Genomic DNA, 14,902 nt, shown 5'->3' with positions numbered 1-14,902 from the left:
CCCAAATGCCCTTCACTGTCCTCAGACTGTTGCTTCTCCGGACACGCTGCTCTTCTGCTGTGCTTGCATTTTTCTCGTGAAGCTCACGGAGGACCAGAAATTCAGTAATTTTATCTTCCTACGTAGAGGGTGTCCCCTTGGCCAGAATCTGTAGGCTGGGACCATCTTTCGAAGAGCAGTTCTTTTCATATGACCTGTTCCTTTTCACTGACTGGTTTGCTGCCTCTGGAAAGGTCTATCTGTCCTATATGGGCTGCTGGGCAGCCCTGTCAGAGTCTGGGTAGGTTCCTGCTTCATTATTTTATTCACAGCAAAAGGATAAAGGCAACAGTTAGGTTTACTGTGATTTTTCTTTGCCTCTCAGAAATGCACTTGCTTGTGTAGTGCAAGGAGGGAACTAGAGGTCAAAGGAAACATTGGTGGGGAATTCTCCCCCTTCTAAGGTTTATCTTTAGTTTTTTTTTTTTTTAGATTTTATTTATTTATTTGAGAGGGAGAGAGAAAGAGCTAACAAGAGTGCAAGGGCACGGGGAGGGAGAAGCAGACTCCCCGCTGAGCAGGAAGCCTGAGGCGGGGCTCAATCCCAGGACCCTGGGATCATGACCTGAGCCGAAGGCAGACGCTTAACCAACTGAGCACCCAGGTGCTCCTATCTTTAGTATTTTAAGAATACTAAATATATAAGGCAGGCAATTGAAGTGACTTTTTTCTTTAAATACTTAAGGGAAAAAAAATACTTAAAAAGGGACTGTCCCATTTCCTTTTTTAAATACTGTGTCTCCCCCTGATTTTGTGTTTTACTGTATATTACCTTTTTACATAGACTTTGTGTTCCATTGTGCTGTCTAGAGTCAGCATCACTCTCTGTAATCACTTTTGAAAAAATTGTATTTTAATGTCTCATGGAGATTTCTGAGCACTTGGTTAGTCTTCTAGGTGAACCTTGGGATACTTTTTTTCAAGTTAAATAAAGAAAAATAGCCATGGGTATTTTCACTGGAAAGCCCATCAATAACTGACCATTCCCTTGAGGAGCTGCTCATATTTGCATTTAGTGAAGTCTCTCCGCAGAGGGACAGAGCCGCTCCCTCAGTGTCCTTTACGTTTCTAGTTCAGGTTAGTCCTGGGGACAGGTGTCCTTGGCGGTTTCTCTGGTGGGTGATTTTTTTTCCTCAAATTTTATATAAGATACAGGTTATATGTATTTTTATATGTTATATATTATGTTTTATATAGTATAAACAGTTCATGACATTGTATTACAACTGTTATGTAGAAAACTCTGTATTTTGGTTTGTTTATTTTTAATCTAGACTACCTTACTGAATGGTATTCGTTCTGCCAGGTTTTCAGATGCTTCCCCTGGATTTTCTAGGGACACAGTAATACCACCTGCAAATAATGACAACTGAGTCTCCTATCTATAAGTCTATTTCTTATTTTTGACTGATGCCATTAGAAAGTAATGGTGGTGAGTAGACATTCTTTTCTATTTCCTTGCTTCTGTGGGAATGCTTCTGAAGTGTTATGCCATTATTATGTCATGCTAGATAAGTATCCTTATAGTTCTAATTTACTAAGAGCTTAAAAAAAAAAAAATCCCTAAGTAGGTGTTGGATTTTACTGAATGACTTTTAAGTATGTATTGAGATGATGATTTAGGTTCCATAAAAATATATTGTCTTAGTAATGCGATATATTAATAGATATCTTTGTGGTATATTGTCCTTGAATACCTGGGATAAATGCTGCCTGGTCATGTTGAATTATTCTTTTATTAGCAATCTGATAACCTACTACTTTATATGGGTATTTTGCATCCCAGATTATATTGTTAAACACCAGCTGTAATGCCATAATATCCTTACCCAATTTTCTTTGTTCTAGAAAATGGCTATGGCAGATTGAATTATTGGTCCTAATTCCTCACTCTGTCATTATAGTATTATACACACCCCTGCCACAGCCTCACAAAGGCAGGATGGACTTCCCCAGCCCTTGACTTTGGGCTTGGCTGTGAGACTTCCTTCGGCCAGTGGCGTATTAGCCGATGTGAAATGAACAAAAACTCAAAACTTGCTTGCTTAGTAGGACTTGCAATCCCGTGCCTTTGCCATCTTCAGGAGAAGAATATGTGAGGTAGTCACTCCCCCTTCTATTTCCTAGACCCGGAATTATTTAAATCAACGAGTGAGAATTTGGTAACACGGAAATGGTTTGCCGCACTCAGCTGGTGCTCAGCAACTGTCACCCCCGCAACCCTCTTGCCTGGGGCATCAGCAGAGCCGGGGACTGTGGCAAGGTCGTGTTTTCCCAAGATGGCCACAACATCATCTCCCGGCACGCATGCTCTCTAGAACCCAGCCGCTCCTCCATCGAAAATCTGTGCTCCTCCCCCTTGGACCTGGGTGAGCACTGGTGAATGTTTAACCCAGGGGTAGAAGTGATACTATGTCACTGCTGAGGTGAGGTCCTAAAAATGCCATGCACGCCCACCTTAAGGTCTGGGGACACTTGGTTTGGGAACCCAGGTGCCAGGCTGTGAAAGCCCAAGCTAGCCCATGCAGAGACACTCCCCAGTGAAGCAGTGAAGCCACCTGTCCATGCTACGGTCAACATCCCTGCCAATACCCAGCATCCACTGCCAGATGTGTGCGTGAAGAAGTCTCCAGGTGACTCCTGATCCCAGCTGTCTAGTCACTCCTGGTCTTTGAGGTCTTCCCAACTGAGTGCCCAAATATTGTGGGGGCAGAGACAAACCATTCCCACTGTGCTATGTCCAAATGCCTGAACCACTGAATCTGTGAGTGTAACAAAATGGTCACTTCTACATCACTGAGTTTGGGGTGGTTTGTTATGTAGTAGTAACTGGAACAGGAATGGAGATGCAGGAAAGTGATATCATTTTCCTATAGTTACACTACTAGGAAATGGCAGGATTGGGATCCTGTACTTTTCCTGTTGTACTATACCAGTGACTGACATTGAGGTTCAGAGAGCCCTAAGCCAGCCAGAACTCAGGAGGGTACCACTCGGTAGCTCTACCTCTGTATGTGGCCCCAGACCAGATCACTCTGGGGTATGACAGAGATCCTACCCCCTCTAGAGCGGACCGTGTCCCCCAGCAGCACGGGGCGTCCATAAAATATTACTGCTACCTAAGATGCCAGCAGCCTCACAAAGCGTGAAGCAAGACTTAATAGCATTCCAAAGTGTAAAGACTTCGTTTATTATCACAGAGAACGCTTTGGCACATTTATCAGCATTTTATTAAGAATTACCATATGTATTTAAAACAAAACTATGCTGGTCCAAACAACTGAGAGAAGCTAGAGGTAATGCTCAGGCCTGGCCGGCTCCTACTGCACCCCTTCCCCCGGCACACTCCACCCCTGCTCAGAGAAGCTCAGTGTCCCTGTGTGCACAGGCACAGTCCAACCCTTACCCCCTTCATGGACCCTTCTTTCTTTGGTTGTGCTGGCTGAAAAGCACTCTGGGAAACAGGGCCTTGAAAGGCAAAAGTCTTTTAAGAAATATCAGGAGCAAGTGTTGCAAGGTAAACAAGGAAAGGAAGCCAGAGTGATGATAAGCAGGTTGGAAAAAAAGACCAGGATCCCAACCAAATGGATCTGCATGCTTTTACAAGAGCTTACTGTGATTAAACGTGGCCTCCAAGCGAAGTCTGGAAAACATGAGGCTGTTGAGGCTTTGAGGCCATTTTGGCCTGCTCTTCTTTATTTTCTTCATCAAGTTCTGTTCTTTGGTTTGTTTCTTCAGCCAGATTGCTCTTAGCTCTCATGGTCCAGATGAACTTGAAACTGCCTCTTTATTGCTCTGCTCTGTGCACTGTTGACCAGAAGCACCCCCACCTTCAAGGGCCACTAAATGCCCGGATGGAGGCATCCTGGGACAGGGAGACCAGACCCAGGAATTCCGGTTATCCCCGTAGAGCTGCGGTCCTCTGGCGGCGCAGTGGGTGGGCTGCACCAGGGTGGCTCCTGGAAGTGTGACCATCTTCCGTCCCCTTTCAGTGCCTGTGGAGTCTGCGGCTCTCCTGTCTGGCTCTCCTGTCTGCCCTCCGTTTCCCTCACTGCTTTCCATGCGAAGTCTTTCTTTCCACCAGCACGCTCTTCCTGCACACTGCAAAGCCCCCTCTGGTCTCCAGAAGCCTTCAATGCCTGAGCTTTTCAGCGGGAGCGTTCTCTTTCAGGAGCGTTCTCTTTCTTTCGTTTCCAAATGTCCTGCTTTCTTTATGTGCAACTTCTTAAAAAACAGGCAAAGTAAACAACAAAGCAGCAATATTTCACAGGGCTTCAACTTCCTTCCTGGTCCTGGAGAGCGGGGGCCTTTTTCTTTCCTCTCTCCTGCTCCCTTCATTCTCTACAACTGTTTTCTCCGAGTCCCAGGCACTCGGTGCCGGTCACCTGCCAGTGCCTTCCATTTATCAGAGCGCTGACAAAGCCTCTGATGGGGTGGCTGGCTCCTTGGGGTCCTCTGTGCTTTCAGAGTATTAGAACCTCTTTTTTTTTTTAATTATGTCAATCACCATACATTACATTAGTTTTTGATGTAAGGTTCCATGATTCATTATTTGCGTATAACACCCAGTGCTCCATGCAATACGTGCCCTCCTTAATACCCATCACCAGGCTAACCCATCCCCCCCACCCCTCCCCTCTAGAACCCTCAGTTTGTTTCTCAGAGTCCACAGTCTCTCATGGTTCGTCTCCCCCTCCGATTCCCCCCCCTTAATTTCCCCCTTCCTACTTTTTTTTTTTTTTAACATAATGTATTATTTCAGAGGTACAGGTCTGTGATTCATCAGTCTTACACAATTCACAGCGCTCACCATAGCACATACCCTCCCCAATGTCCATCACCCAGCCACCCCATCCCTCCCACCCCCCACCACTCCAGGAACCCTCAGTTTGTTTCCTGAGATTAAGAGTCTCTTACGGTTTGCCTCCCTCTCTGTAGAACCTTTTTCTTACATGTGCCTGTTTTCCAACATTTAACTCCTGCCTGTTGATCAGAATGAGTCTTTCAGAGTAGGTACGCTTTTTAAAAATAGAACTTGCCAGAACTCCCAAATGCTAGCGTCTCAAGGCTCCTCAGAAACTCATTGCTTTCTCTTTGGGGGCCTCGAACAGTATACAGGGGAAAAGAGGCAGTGGGGGGCAGGTTGCAATCAGGCACTTCTGGCTTGTTGTGTAGTCTGCTGAAGGAGTCATGGGAAAACTGCATAAAACACTGTTGTGGGCAGCCTCCATATGTGGAATCTCTGTGTGTGCAAGGCAGCCTCATTTCCCATTAATGAATTACTTGTCCTGGGCCATATGCCACAACTGTGCTCTTTTTTTAAAGATTTTATTTATTTATTTTTGAGAGAGAGAGACAGAGAGAGGGAGAGAGGGAGAAGTGCGAGAGAGAGCATGAGCTGGGGGAGAGGCAGATAGAGAGGGAGAGGCAGACTCCCCACTGAGCAGGGAGCCCGATGCGGGGCTCAATCCCAGAACCTCTGGGCTCATGACCTGAGCCGAAGGCAGACGCTTAACCGACTGAGCCACCCAGACGCCCCTCACACAACAGTGCTCTTAGGACAGGTTTTGTAGTGGCAGGAACTTGAGGGCGAGTAGGCAGAGGCATACCTGAGTGATGAAGACTGCTCTGCTGCTTATGAGCTGTGTGACCTGGGGCAAATTACTTCACCTCTCTTGTTTTCAGTCTCTTTACCTGAATCACATGAGCTTATGTAGGAGACAAAGATCAATTCAGGGCAAATGTGTGGTGGGAGGGCACACTAGAAATATCCGTCGAGTCTGAATTTCCCCTACCTATCCCCTGTTTTCACTACAAACACCATTTCTCTTCTAAAGGCAAGAGGGAGCCTCGTGCATTTATTTAGCTGGCAGGCTGGCATGCACTTTAAGCCAGGTGGTGTACCAGCACTGTAAATTCTGAAATAAATACTGTGGGAGCCCTGTCCTCATGGGGGGGTTCAGTCCTGGGGGAGACAGCCAGCCACCATGAGGTGGTCAGTGGAGGGCAGAGGTACATGAGGAGCCCAGAAGAGGCTCTGAACAGGTGGAGCAGATGTTTTGGAGGAAGGGACCTCTAAACTGAGTTATGTATGATGCAGAAAGTATATGGTGACCTAAGAAAGGTAAAATCTTATTAATCAAATCAATTCTTTCTACTCTAACTACACTGAAGAGACTTTTTTAAAAAGTCTTCAGAACAACTGAAGCTTGATGACTCCTTGATTCTGCACTAATATCCTTGCCCATTTCTTGTTACGTTTTAAATTTACCTTCATGGTAATTTATACTCAAGGGAACTGTCCAAGATCTGCTAAGGGATTCAATAAAATAGGTCACGGAGTTAAATGCTGTGGTGAAACACAGGGCTTAATTTTATGGATAAAATATAAATTGCTTGGCTGCCTTTTTGCATTATTCGTGTTAAGACTAACGATTGTTCAGTGAATGGGAAGGGATCGCTGTAAGAGTGAGGAAGCTGTTTTCCTTATTCTATAAGCATACCTGGTGGGGTTGCAGGCTTTGCTCTTGAGGTTAACAGGCACTGCATTGGGGAAGAGACCTGAGTAGCCCTGTCAGCCCACCTCCACCAGCAGGGCTGCCCCTCCAGTTGCTACAGGAACAAGGAGCATTTTTCCTAAGATTGACATTAGGGGGAATAGGAGGAAAACAGCGTGTTAACACCAGCACTTTTCCTGATATTTCTCAGAGTGAGTCTGCACTGATTGATATCTTTGTTAAAAATGCATCTTCCGGGCTGTACCTGGATCTGCTCTCTGGCAGGGAGGCTTAGGAACTTAGATTCTTCCCAAGCATCCCGGGTGATTGTGATACGCCCCTGGAGATCTGAGGGGCAGCACTGAGCGTAGAGGGACCACTGCCCTTCAGTTACACAGGATCTTTTATTAACCCAGCACTGGGCTCTAAAGAAGGACCGCTTTGCTGTGATGACCAAATGACCTATGAATATGGAATAAAAGGATAAAAGTCAATTGTATCTCAATAAAAAATATCTAGTGACAAAAAGAAGGATTGGGTTTCCTAGGCTGTAAATGTTTTATGGAGTTTAATGCAATTTCATTTTTGAGGTTTGTTTCTAATACCCTTCACTTATTTGTTTAATGTATTCATCGGCAATTCTGATTATGTAAATTGTAGATGATCTTCTTCCATTTGCCATCTAAGACATAATTTAGAGTTGCAAAACTAACCGAAAGCTAACCATTCTCACCAAGCACTAAAAAAATTAGTCCCTCATGGGGGAACATTTTTCCAAAAGTTTTATTTTTCTTTTCATTCCAAGGGTTGTTTAGATTAGTGTTTCTCTAGTTGTTCTGTGTAATGATTTATATGCACCTACCAGCAACCTGCCCCCCCAGAAAAGGGGTTCAGTGGTCAAATAAGCTTTGGAAATACCAGGGTAGACAAAGTGAAAGGTCTTATTGCAGACTGCAGATCCTCTGAGAGCCCCTAACATGTGGATGTGCATAGTCACTCTCCAAGAAAGGCACAGAAATCTCAGGGTTTACCAAGCTCATTTAGGTTTCATGGAACATTCTGCTGGATGAGAGTTCAGAGGACCAACCTTGTGAGATACGCAGTTAACTCCACTGACAAGTTATGGCAGGGGGATCAGCTGCATTGATTCAGATGAACTGCTCATAAAACCCAGGCCTAGGAAGTGTTTTACAAGTGGAGGTATATGTTACATCACTTGGAGGGGGAGCTTCCTCAAATACAGACCTCCCCACCTTGACATCCAGGGTTTAAGCGCTGGTGTAAATTATGTAGTCGCAATCTACTTGGTCACCACCACTACTGCTGCTGGTGGACCATCCCTCCGTCCCTCCAGTGTTTGGCCTGGACAGGAGAGAAACAACAGTGTCCTTATTTCAGGTTGCACTCAAAGGTCGGAAGGCTAGGTATCATTGCACATGCTCATCCTGGGTTACTGTGGCATCCCAATAATCATCAAGTGGAACCAGACATGGCGTCACAGCGGAACCTTGGGCTTCACTGTCTGGAGTCTAAACCGGATCTCCAGTCCAAGGCAGGAGTACCTCAATTACCTCTGTGACTAGAGTAAAACATGTCACATAGGTCTGCCATGTCAGCCTCTCTGATGGGAAGGTTCAGCCCCAATCTGACTTCAGAAACGTGGAAGCTGGACTTGAGCTAATTCAGGAGCAGTGCTAGCCATGTGCTGACCACAGAGGGACTTTAAAACTGGCACAAAATGAGACTTGTTGGGACGCCTGGGTGGCTCAGTTGGTTAAGCGACTGCCTTCGGCTCAGGTCATGATCCTGGAGTCCCGGGATCGAGTCCCGCATCGGGCTCCCTGCTCAGCAGGGAGTCTGCTTCTCCCTCGGACCCTCCCCCCTCTCATTCTCTCTCTCAAATAAATAAAATCTTAAAAAAAAAAAAAAAGAGACTTGTTACTCCTTGAGGACCCAGTCTGGGGGCAAGGGGGAGAGGGGTCACAGCAGAAAAAAACTATATGTTACAGTTTATGTAATTAAGTTACTTTAAAGTGGTATTTTATGTATGCACTGTTGTATATATTATACATATATAAATGTAGAATGATGATGATGATGGTGGACGGCACGTATTGAGTGTTAACAAAGTGTTGGGAACTGTGCTAACGGCTTTACACATATGAAAGAAGTGTGACTGTTAGTCGTGTTTTTCCTGATGAACAAACTGTGAAGTAGAGGAGTTACATAACTGGCCCAAGGTCCTAAAGTGAATTAATTGTAGCAGTGCCATATGAACCGAGGGAGTCTGGTTCCAGGGCCCATTATCTTATCCAAAATCGTACACTGGTAACACACTGTCTGCACATTGTCTACACATATATGCAGTATAATAACATCACTGGTACACAGCTCAGCCTGCATGGAGTGATTTGCGGGAATGTTCAAGGATATTGATTATGTGTGATTTGTCTCATGTGCTAATTTTTTTTTCTTTAAAGATTTTATTTATTTGAGAGAGAGAGTAAGAGAGAGCATGAGAGGGGAGAGGGTCAGAGGGAGAAAGAGACTCCCCACTGAGCGGGGAGCCCGATGTGGGACTCGATCCTGGGACTCCAGGATCACGACCTGAGCTGAAGGCAGTTGCTTAACCAACTGAGCCACCCAGGTGCCCTCATGTGCTAATTTTTGAGAGGAGATTTAAGTCAACTGAATTCAACACGGTAAAAAGAGACACAAAAGACCACCAAGTGCAAAGCAATTTGGTGCAAAATATGATGGAGATGATGACTACTCTCTAGGCAAAGGTCCCATCATACATATGCAATGAGCAGCTGCGGCGTGCAGAGCACTGGAAAAGCAATGCCATTCCTCCCGCCCCTTAGTCCATAGCTTATCATGCGTGCTGACGTCCTGAATGGACCTCTGGGAAAGATAAGCTAGCTTCAAATAGCTGAAGTTTCCAAGCACTTCACAGACAGCAAGAGCACTGGACACAGACTGGGGATGATTCGGAGGGTGGTGCAGAGGGTGCCTGCAAAGGGACTGGCCCCCTGTCGTCCTCACCCGAACTCATTCCTTAGACATACCCATATTAGAAATGATCCCTTTGTGAATGTACCTATTGTTAACTCTTAAAAATATATAAATATATGCACACTTACATGGATATTCTACACAATACAGACATTCACTTTGTTTTTTTACAAAAAGATGGATTTCCTCAGATAGCTTTAAGCTGTACCCCCACTCCCAGTGTCCAAAGTGGGGCCAGAACCATAGTTGGGGATACTCTGACTCCTGTACTGGGTGGGCAAGGTTGCTGGGCTGGAGGCGAAGGTGCTCCCAGCTCTAAAATACCATCATAAATCATCATCATCATCATGCTTATTATCTGCTGCTTAGTAAGCACCAAGGGTGTGCCAGGCTCTATGTGGAGTGTTTATAGGGTTTCGATCCTCACAACAGTCTTGAAAGGCAGCTGCCGTCACTCCCCCGAGGCTGCCTTGCTGGCTTGGCCAAGGTTGCACAGGCCGGAAATGGCAGTGCTGAGATATGGAAGCAGGTTTATTTGTCTGGCTTTGAAGTTTTGCTTGTCCATGTGCTCTGTGCTTGTTTTAACTCTAAGAGTACTTTTTAGATTAAGATTCTTTGTCTCTAAAATGGTTGTGGGCAGAAATAATGCTACCTCGTGGGCTTGCATGTAAAGACATTTTGTAAAATGTAAGGAGCCATTCAAAGGTACTATTATTACTATTATTTTGGTTTCATGTGATAAAATTAAACGTAACAAATTTATTTCGCTGGTTGGATAATTTCAATATAACCTTTGTAGTCTGACGTATTTTAACTTTTTATTTTGAAATAATTTGTGACTTGACAAAGTCTCAAAGTTCTTAGCAAGGACAGTAGAAGGACTTCCCATATCCTTCACTCGGCTCCTGCTAATGTTAACATCTCTGATGACCGTGGCACAACCATCTAAACCAGGAAGTTACCATTGACACGACTCACGAATCTCGAGACGGTATTCCTAATTCCCCTGGATCACCTTGTTCTGGTCTAGAGTCCAATCCAGGATCCCAAATTGCAAGTAACTGTCCTGTATCCTATTCTCCTCTAACTGGGGACAGCTCCTCAGTGTCTCATGACCTGGACCCTTGAGAAAAGTACTGGCCAGTTTTTTTGGGTGGAACATCTGTCGGTTTGGTTCGTCTGAGGTTTTCTCTCCGTTGGATGGAATTTATGGCCCTCGGCAAGAATACCTCGGAGACGATGTTGCGCCCCTTCTCAGTGCATCATGTCCAGGGTGCCCACCATCACTTTGTCTTGATTCTGGTGATACTAACTAATGTTGATACTTGGTTGAGGTGGTGTCCGTCAGAGTTCTCTACTGTTAAGTTACTATCTTCTCCTGTGTATCTGTAAATACTAAGCATCTTGTGGGAAAATACTTTGAGACTATGCAAATATCCTGTGTCCCATCATACTTTTGCCCACTAATTTTATCATACATTGATGATGCTGGTCTGCAACAACCATTAATGTGATGTTCACCAAATGGTGATTTTTTTTTTTTTATTTCCAACATTCCTTCCCCAGAATTCATTAGAATTCTACCATAAGGAGGAACTGTCCTTTCTGCTGTTTATTCATTTATTCATTCAATCATTTATTTATATCCTTATGGACTCATGGATATTTATTTTATTCTGTGGGGTGTAATCCATCATCATTATTTATATTGTTCCTCAAATTATCCCAGATTTGCCCAATGGAACATCCTTTAAATTGGCTCTGGTGTCTTTTTGACATGATCCCATCATTTATTCAGCACTTCCTTGTTTTCTGGCACCATAAGATATTCAGGTTTATCTTGTTTGTTCTCTGCCCCAGCTCAGGAATCCAACATTTCTCCAAAAAGCCCTGGCTTTTTTTTTTTTTTTTTTAATTGAACAGCATTTAGAAACCAAGAAGGCTAGTTGTGCTCAGTGCTACGGGGGTTTTGTGGTTTCTAGGCATCTCTTAGAAGACAGGGACTAGGAAATTATATGGTAGACATTATAATTATATATCATATAATTATGTAACACACACACATCCACACCCCCCCTCCGTATTTCCTTCTTTAACAATCCCTCCATGTACACATTAAAAACCCTGTGTTCATACTGAAACCTCCAGTTCCAATCCAACATTACAGGGTTCATTCCTGCCTCCCTTCCTTCCCTTATTGTACCTTCTTTCTTCAACAGTGAGAAACCAGGCTCTACCATCCACAAGAATTTATGCATTTGCTTGCTCTCAGTATTTACATAAAGTAGGTTCAAAATTGCTCACCTCTACCCCTGTGGAAAATAAATGTTCTGACTAGAGAACAGTACTTATGTATACTTCTTTTTGGCTTCAGCCTCCCAGTATCCAGTCAGACTGCTGCTTTCCAAGTTCCTGAGGCTGGTTCTTTGCTTTCCCACTGCCTCCAGTGGGGCTGTCTATTCCTTCGTTAAAGTAAAGCTGTTTGTTACCATTTGTATTTCATCATGGGTTCCTCTCTCATCCAGGTTGACTTTAATCACCTATTTAGTTACTTTGGTATGTGATTCTGAGTCAGACTAGAAAAAGAGGTACACAAAGAGAAGGGTCTCTCCTCCTCTGTCCTAGCTTCTACCCTGTTCCCATCCCCCCATTCTTTACACTCTTTTCCTATCCACCTGCTGGAAGGAACCAGTCTCATTAGTTTACAAAATCTATTCTTAAATGATTTTGTCTTCCTAAGATTTATTTTCCCTATAATTATCAGTAACTTATAAATCTCCCCAAGGTCTAACTCTTTCTCGACAAGCTTGTCTTCAAAAATATTTATACAGACACATCTTTTCAGTTTATTTTAATTGATGCCCTTTGTACTATTGGGAGTGTTGCTTAACTATTTTATCTGATGTTGGCCCGGGTTTTCTGAATGCTCTTTGCATGAGTTCTCTTTATGATCTGCTTAGCAAAGAAGGCAAATGCTAGTGTCTGATTCTGAGTAATCTTTGCTTCCCGCTGGAAGACAAAGATGGTTGCAGGTCCTGGCATATTAACCCTGGAGCCATCTCCTGGGGGAGCTGAAGGTTAGGCCTGACTGGTTGGCGCAGCAGCAGTGGGAAGAGACGATAAGGGTCTGCTGCAGAGCTGGGCCCCCCCCACGGCGAGATGGTGAGAGCACTGCATTCTAAGAGACTGCGCCTTTGTCCTTTACTTGCTGGGGAGGTCTTATGCAAAATGTGTTACCTCTCCAGGTCTCAAGTTTCCTTATTCTGTAAATGGGAATATTAATACTTAGTCACAGGAACATTTTGAGGATGATGTGATGCTATCTGAATCCCCCAGCCCTGCACATGGAAGAGGTCCACAGAATGACCGTGTCCCTTCCTCACTTAACCACCTCCCCATCCTTATAAGGACATATGTTGTTCCCATTCTTTTTTGACATTTTTAATTAAACTTTTTATTTTGAGATAACTGTAGATTTAAATTCTTTTATTTATTTGAGAGAGAGAGAGTGTACACAAGCAAGCCGGAGGGGCAGGGAGAGAGAGAAAGAGAACCTCAAGCAGACTCCACGCTGAGCTTAGAGCCTGATGCGGGGCTTGATCTCACGACCCGGAGATCATGACCTGAGCCGAAACCAAGAGTCGGACGCTTAACTGACTATGCCACCGAGGTGCCCCAAGATCTGTAGATTTATATGTAGTTTAAGAAATAATACAGAGCGATCCCATCTGCTCTTCATCCGGTTTCCCCCAATGGTAACATCTTGCACTATTATAGTACAATATCACAACCAGGACCTCGGGATTGAGAGAATGCATCCGTCTTAGCCACATTTCATCAGTTTTACATACATTCATTTGAGCATGTGCCTTTAGCTCCCTGAAATTTCATCACACCTATAGGTTGCATTTATCCACAGCCACCACAGTTGAGCTACGTACCTGTTCCCTCACCACAACGAGCCCTCAGTTGTCCCTTTATAACCACACCCACTTCCCTCCTCTCAAGCCCCATCCCGAATCCCTGGCAACCACTAATATAGTCTCATTCATATAATTTAGTAATTTCAAGAATGTTATATAAATGGAGTCATATAATATGTAACCTTTTAGGACTGGCTTTTTTCCCCTTGGCATTACTCCCTGGAGATTCATCGAAGTTGTTGTGTGTATAGTTTCTTTTTATTACTGGATAATATTCTCTGGTACGGATGTATCAGTTTAACTATTCACCCCTTGAAGGACATCTGGATTTTTTCCAGTCAAGGAAGCTGTAGTGAACATTTGTGTACAGGTTTTTGTGTGAAAATAAGTTTTCCTTTCTCTGGGATAAATGTCCGTGAGTGCAGTTGCTGGGTATATGGTAGTTGCATGTTTGGTTTTACAGAAATCGCTACACTGGTTTCTAGAGTGGTTGTGGCATTTTACATTCCTACCAGCAAGTAAGAGTGGTCCTGTTTCTCTGCAACCTTTCTAGCATTCAGTGTCATTATTTTTTCTTTTAGTCATTGCATGGGTGTGTAGTAATACCTTACTGTGGCTTTAAAGTTGCATCCTCTAATGGCGAACGTTTTAAATATCTTTTCGTGTGCTTATTTGCCATCTGAATATTCTCTTCAGTGAAAGGTCTCTTTGGTGTCTTTTGCCCATTTCCTAACTGGGCTGTTTTGTGTTTTTATTGTTAAATTTTGAGAATTCTTTATATAGTTTAAATAGTAGTCCTTTCTTGGATACGTGATTTGCAACTTCAACTCTTTGAGGAATAAGACTAAATAAGAGTAACACTAAATAAGCAAAAACCATCGATTTGTTTTCATTTTGTATTTGGTTGGGAGAAAGGGGGGAGGAGATGGAAAAACTGGAAGAGGCGTCTTGTAGTTTATGAAGACACGAATAACGGTTCCTATTTTTTCATAGCACTCTGTATGTGCACAGTAGTAAGGCAGAATGGAAACCAGAAAAATGTCTGAGAGCCTCGATACAAAGCACATTCACTGGTGAAGTGCTGTTCATCTCTAACCTGGTGCAGCCAAGTCTGATAGGAGAGCACCTGCCATGGAGACTGCCCTCTCAGAGACCCTTCCGGGATCTTTTTCACTGAAGCCATGTTTCCAGGCAGACATATAAAGAAAATGCTGATGTGTTACTAAATCAGAAAAGTACCTCCTTTTGGGGCACCTGGGTGGCTCAGATGGTTAAGCGTCTGCCTTCGGCTCAGGTCATGATCCCAGGGTCCCGGGATCGAGTCCCGCATCGGGCTCCCTGCTCTGCGGGGAGCCTGCTTCTCCCTCTGCCTCTCTGTCTGTCATGAATAAATAAATAAAATCTTTAAAAAAAAAAAAAGAAAAGTAC

The 14,902-nt window shown here is 44.0% G+C and overlaps 1 protein-coding gene across 6 annotated transcripts in view; it reads right to left on the bottom strand.

The window, feature by feature from the left end:
- Nucleotides 1-14,902, bottom strand: part of NMNAT3 (nicotinamide nucleotide adenylyltransferase 3) — a 117,612-nt gene that overhangs the window by 24,379 nt on the left and 78,331 nt on the right. The window lies entirely within an intron of this gene.

Source organism: Mirounga angustirostris, unplaced genomic scaffold (assembly GCF_029215605.1).
Source record: "Mirounga angustirostris isolate CCGP_5_RB_7025 unplaced genomic scaffold, mMirAng1.0.hap1 SCAF_1, whole genome shotgun sequence".
In the NCBI taxonomy this organism is placed as follows: domain Eukaryota; kingdom Metazoa; phylum Chordata; class Mammalia; order Carnivora; family Phocidae; genus Mirounga; species Mirounga angustirostris.
Note: the sequence above shows the minus strand (reverse complement) of the source record. Positions and strands in the feature narration are given on the sequence as shown.